Source organism: Leptodactylus fuscus, chromosome 6 (assembly GCF_031893055.1).
Source record: "Leptodactylus fuscus isolate aLepFus1 chromosome 6, aLepFus1.hap2, whole genome shotgun sequence".
NCBI classification, from domain to species: Eukaryota; Metazoa; Chordata; class Amphibia; order Anura; family Leptodactylidae; genus Leptodactylus; species Leptodactylus fuscus.
The window spans coordinates 14,223,447-14,228,446 of record NC_134270.1 but is presented as its reverse complement, the minus strand read 5'-3'; the positions used below and the strand labels follow the sequence as shown (position 1 = coordinate 14,228,446).

Below are 5,000 nucleotides of genomic sequence, written 5' to 3'. Positions count from 1 at the left end.
CAGTCTCTTTGGAGGCGTGGGTTCGAATCCCACTGCTGCCAGATTTTAGAGTCTCGAAATGTTCTTTCCCGATATCATTTGTAGCGTCAGCAGAACTTTCTTGCGACGATTCTCTCCAACAGTCAGACGCAAAGGCGCTTCAGAAAGGGAAAAATTCTGCCTCTTCACACATTCCGCTTTGAAAATAGATAGCTCGCCAGCACAAGCCTATCTCGGACATTTTCGTACCAGATGTCCTCTTTTTGCGTGGGTAGCATGGCCGAGCGGTCTAAGGCGCTGGATTAAGGCTCCAGTCTCTTCGGAGGCGTGGGTTCGAATCCCACTGCTGCCATTGTCTTGTGATTTTGAAAACCTCCTGAGATGTATTTCGCTGACTTTGCTTTTCCATTAGAGAGCATGCCCTTAAAACCTTTCCTACCCATCACATGAATATATTTGTGTAGTCTACTATCCAAGCGGAGCTTTGCTGAAGCAAAGACAGTCCTCACAGTCACTACTTTGTCCCGTTGCTTCCTGATAGGAGCGTTTTCCCGTAGGAGGCGTTGTCGGTGTGGTCACATGTGTATCCCGTTCTCCAAGGAAGCAGGCACAAAGAGCTATCAAGCGGTAGCATGGCCGAGCGGTCTAAGGCACTGGATTTAGGCTCCAGTCTCTTTGGAGGCGTGGGTTCGAATCCCACTGCTGCCAGATTTTAGAGTCTCGAAATGTTCTTTCCCGATATCATTTGTAGCGTCAGCAGAACTTTCTTGCGACGATTCTCTCCAACAGTCAGACGCAAAGGCGCCTCAGAAAGGGAAAAATTCTGCCTCTTCACACATTCCGCTTTGAAAAAAGATAGCTCGCCAGCACAAGCCTATCTCGGACATTTTCGTACCAGATGCCCTCCTTTTGCGTGGGTAGCATGGCCGAGCGGTCTAAGGCGCTGGATTAAGGCTCCAGTCCCTTCGGAGGCGTGGGCTCGAATCCCACTGCTGCCATTGTCTTGTGATTTTGAAAACCTCCTGAGATGTATTTCGCTGACTTTGCTTTTCCATTAGAGAGCATGCCCTTAAAACCTTTCCTACCCATCACATGAATATATTTGTGTAGTCTACTATCCAAGCGGAGCTTTGCTGAAGCAAAGACAGTCCTCACAGTCACTACTTTGTCCCGTTGCTTCCTGATAGGAGCGTTTTCCCGTAGGAGGCGTTGTCGGTGTGGTCACATGTGTATCCCGTTCTCCAAGGAAGCAGGCACAAAGAACTATCAAGCGGTAGCATGGCCGAGCGGTCTAAGGCGCTGGATTTAGGCTCCAGTCTCTTTGGAGGCGTGGGTTTGAATCCCACTGCTGCTAGATTTTAGAGTCTCGAAATGTTCTTTCCCGATATCATTTGTAGCGTTAGCAGAACTTTCTTGCGACGATTCTCTCCAACAGTCAGACGCAAAGGCGCCTCAGAAAGGGAAAAATTCTGCCTCTTCACACATTCCGCTTTGAAAATAGATAGCTTGCCAGCACAAGCCTATCTCGGACATTTTCGTACCAGATGTCCTCTTTTTGCGTGGGTAGATTGGCCGAGCGGTCTAAGGTGCTGGATTAAAGCTCCAGTCTCTTCGGAGGCGTGGGTTCGATTCTGCCATTGTCTTGTGATTTTGAAAACCTCCTGAGATGTATTTCGCTGACTTTGCTTTTCCATTAGAGAGCATGCCCTTAAAACCTTTCCTACCCATCACATGAATATATTTGTGTAGTCTACTATCCAAGCGGAGCTTTGCTGAAGCAAAGACAGTCCTCACAGTCACTACTTTGTCCCGTTGCTTCCTGATAGGAGTGTTTTCCCGAAGGAGGCGTTGTCGGTGTGGTCACATGTGTATCCCGTTCTCCAAGGAAGCAGGCACAAAGAGCTATCGAGCGGTCTAAGGCGCTGGATTTAGGCTCCAGTCTCTTTGGAGGCGTGGGTTCGAATCCCACTGCTGCCAGATTTTAGAGTCTCGAAATGTTCTTTCCCGATATCATTTGTAGCGTCAGCAGAACTTTCTTGCGACGATTCTCTCCAACAGTCAGACGCAAAGGCGCTTCAGAAAGGGAAAAATTCTGCTTCTTCACACATTCCGCTTTGAAAATAGATAGCTCGCCAGCACAAGCCTATCTCGGACATTTTCGTACCAGATGTCCTCTTTTTGCGTGGGTAGCATGGCCGAGCGGTCTAAGGTGCTGGATTAAGGTTCCAGTCTCTTCGGAGGCGTGGGTTCGAATCCCACTGCTGCCATTGTCTTGTGATTTTAAAAACCTCCTGAGATGTATTTCGCTGACTTTGCTTTTCCATTAGAGAGCATGCCCTTAAAACCTTTCCTACCCATCACATGAATATATTTGTGTAGTCTACTATCCAAGCGGAGCTTTGCTGAAGCAAAGACAGTCCTCACAGTCACTACTTTGTCCCGTTGCTTCCTGATAGGAGCGTTTTCCCGTAGGAGGCGTTGTCGGTGTGATCACATGTGTATCCCGTTCTCCAAGGAAGCAGGCACAAAGAGCTATCAAGCGGTAGCATGGCCGAGCGGTCTAAGGCCCTGGATTTAAGCTCCAGACTCCTTGGGGGCGTGGGTTCGAATCCCACCGCTGCCAGATTTTAGAGTCTCGAAATGTTCTTTCCCGATATCATTTGTAGCGTCAGCAGAACTTTCTTGCGACGATTCTCTCCAACAGTCAGACGCAAAGGCACTTCAGAAAGGGAAAAATTCTGCCTCTTCACACATTCCGATTTGAAAATAGATAGCTCGCCAGCACAAGCCTATCTCGGACATTTTCGTACCAGATGTCCTCTTTTTGCGTGGGTAGCATGGCCGAGCGGTCTAAGGCGCTGGATTAAGGCTCCAGTCTCTTAGGAGGCATGGTCTCGAATCACACTGCTTCCATTGTCTTGTGATTTTGAAAACCTCCTGAGATCTATTTCGCTGACTTTGCTTTTCCATTAGAGAGCATGCCCTTAAAACCTTTCCTACCCATCACATGAATATATTTGTGTAGTCTACTATCCAAGCGGAGCTTTGCTGAAGCAAAGACAGTCCTCACAGTCACTACTTTGTCCCGTTTCTTCCTGATAGGAGCGTTTTCCCGTAGGAGGCGTTGTCGGTGTGGTCACATGTGTATCCCGTTCTCCAAGGAAGCAGGCACAAAGAGCTATCGAGCGGTCTAAGGCACTGGATTTAGGCTCCAGTCTCTTTGGAGGCGTGGGTTCGAATCCCACTGCTGCCAGATTTTAGAGTCTCGAAATGTTCTTTCCCGATATCATTTGTAGCGTCAGCAGAACTTTCTTGCGACGATTCTCTCCAACAGTCAGACGCAAAGGCGCTTCAGAAAGGGAAAAATTCTGCTTCTTCACAAATTCAGCTGTGAAAATAGATAGCTCGCCAGCACAAGCCTATCTCAGACATTTTCGTACCAGATGTCCTCTTTTTGCGTGGGTAGCATGGCCGAGCGGTCTAAGGCGCTGGATTAAGGCTCCAGTCTCTTCGGAGGCGTGGGTTCGAATCCCACTGCTGCCATTGTCTTGTGATTTTAAAAACCTCCTGAGATGTATTTCGCTGACTTTGCTTTTCCATTAGAGAGCATGCCCTTAAAACCTTTCCTACCCATCACATGAATATATTTGTGTAGTCTACTATCCAAGCGGAGCTTTGCTGAAACAAAGACAGTCCTCAAAGTCACTACTTTGTCCCGTTGCTTCCTGATAGGAGCGTTTTCCCGTAGGAGGCGTTGTCGGTGTGGTCACATGTGTATCCCGTTCTCCAAGGAAGCAGGCACAAAGAGCTATCAAGCGGTAGCATGGCCGAGCGGTCTAAGGCGCTGGATTTAGGCTCCAGTCTCTTTGGAGGCGTGGGTTCGAATCCCACTGCTGCCAGATTTTAGAGTCTCGAAATGTTCTTTCCCGATATCATTTGTAGCGTCAGCAGAACTTTCTTGCGACGATTCTCTCCAACAGTCAGACGCAAAGGCGCTTCAGAAAGGGAAAAATTCTGCCTCTTCACACATTCCGCTTTGAAAATAGATAGCTTGCCAGCACAAGCCTATCTCGGACATTTTCGTACCAGATGTCCTCTTTTTGCGTGGGTAGCATGGCCGAGCGGTCTAAGGCGCTGGATTAAGGTTCCAGTCTCTGCGGAGGCGTGGGTTCGAATCCCACTGCTGCCATTGTCTTGTGATTTTGAAAACCTCCTGAGATCTATTTCGCTGACTTTGCTTTTCCATTAGAGAGCATGCCCTTAAAACCTTTCCTACCCATCACATGAATATATTTGTGTAGTCTACTATCCAAGCGGAGCTTTGCTGAAGCAAAGACAGTCCTCACAGTCACTACTTTGTCCCGTTTCTTCCTGATAGGAGCGTTTTCCCGTAGGAGGCGTTGTCGGTGTGGTCACATGTGTATCCCGTTCTCCAAGGAAGCAGGCACAAAGAGCTATCGAGCGGTCTAAGGCACTGGATTTAGGCTCCAGTCTTTTTGGAGGCGTGGGTTCGAATCCCACTGCTGCCAGATTTTAGAGTCTCGAAATGTTCTTTCCCGATATCATTTGTAGCGTCAGCAGAACTTTCTTGCGACGAATCTCTCCAACAGTCAGACGCAAAGGCACTTCAGAAAGGGAAAAATTCTGCTTCTTCACAAATTCAGCTGTGAAAATAGATAGCTCGCCAGCACAAGCCTATCTCAGACATTTTCGTACCAGATGTCCTCTTTTTGCGTGGGTAGCATGGCCTAGCGGTCTAAGGCGCTGGGTTAAGGCTCCAGTCTCTTCGGAGGCGTGGGTTCGAATCCCACTGCTGCCATTGTCTTGTGATTTTAAAAACCTCCTGAGATGTATTTCGCTGACTTTGCTTTTCCATTAGAGAGCATGCCCTTAAAACCTTTCCTACCCATCACATGAATATATTTGTGTAGTCTACTATCCAAGCGGAGCTTTGCTGAAGCAAAGACTGTTCTCACAGTCACTACTTTGTCCCGTTGCTTCCTGATAGGAGCGTTTTCCCG

General features: G+C 48.1%; 10 non-coding genes across 10 annotated transcripts; all 10 read left to right on the top strand.

The window, feature by feature from the left end:
- Positions 1–249: 249 nt before the first annotated feature.
- TRNAL-AAG (transfer RNA leucine (anticodon AAG)) lies at positions 250–331 on the top strand. The gene has a single exon. It is a non-coding gene; the product is annotated as a tRNA-Leu (tRNA).
- A 274-nt stretch (positions 332–605) lies between these two features.
- Positions 606–687, top strand: TRNAL-UAG (transfer RNA leucine (anticodon UAG)). The gene has a single exon. It is a non-coding gene; the product is annotated as a tRNA-Leu (tRNA).
- A 208-nt stretch (positions 688–895) lies between these two features.
- On the top strand, positions 896–977 carry TRNAL-AAG (transfer RNA leucine (anticodon AAG)). Its single transcript has one exon. It is a non-coding gene; the product is annotated as a tRNA-Leu (tRNA).
- A 274-nt stretch (positions 978–1,251) lies between these two features.
- Positions 1,252–1,333, top strand: TRNAL-UAG (transfer RNA leucine (anticodon UAG)). The gene has a single exon. It is a non-coding gene; the product is annotated as a tRNA-Leu (tRNA).
- Positions 1,334–2,164: 831 nt separating this feature from the next.
- TRNAL-AAG (transfer RNA leucine (anticodon AAG)) lies at positions 2,165–2,246 on the top strand. The gene has a single exon. It is a non-coding gene; the product is annotated as a tRNA-Leu (tRNA).
- Positions 2,247–2,520: 274 nt separating this feature from the next.
- Positions 2,521–2,602, top strand: TRNAL-UAA (transfer RNA leucine (anticodon UAA)). Its single transcript has one exon. It is a non-coding gene; the product is annotated as a tRNA-Leu (tRNA).
- Positions 2,603–3,440: 838 nt separating this feature from the next.
- Positions 3,441–3,522, top strand: TRNAL-AAG (transfer RNA leucine (anticodon AAG)). Its single transcript has one exon. It is a non-coding gene; the product is annotated as a tRNA-Leu (tRNA).
- Positions 3,523–3,796: 274 nt separating this feature from the next.
- TRNAL-UAG (transfer RNA leucine (anticodon UAG)) lies at positions 3,797–3,878 on the top strand. Its single transcript has one exon. It is a non-coding gene; the product is annotated as a tRNA-Leu (tRNA).
- Positions 3,879–4,086: 208 nt separating this feature from the next.
- Positions 4,087–4,168, top strand: TRNAL-AAG (transfer RNA leucine (anticodon AAG)). Its single transcript has one exon. It is a non-coding gene; the product is annotated as a tRNA-Leu (tRNA).
- A 548-nt stretch (positions 4,169–4,716) lies between these two features.
- On the top strand, positions 4,717–4,798 carry TRNAL-AAG (transfer RNA leucine (anticodon AAG)). The gene has a single exon. It is a non-coding gene; the product is annotated as a tRNA-Leu (tRNA).
- The last annotated feature ends 202 nt before the right edge of the window (positions 4,799–5,000 follow it).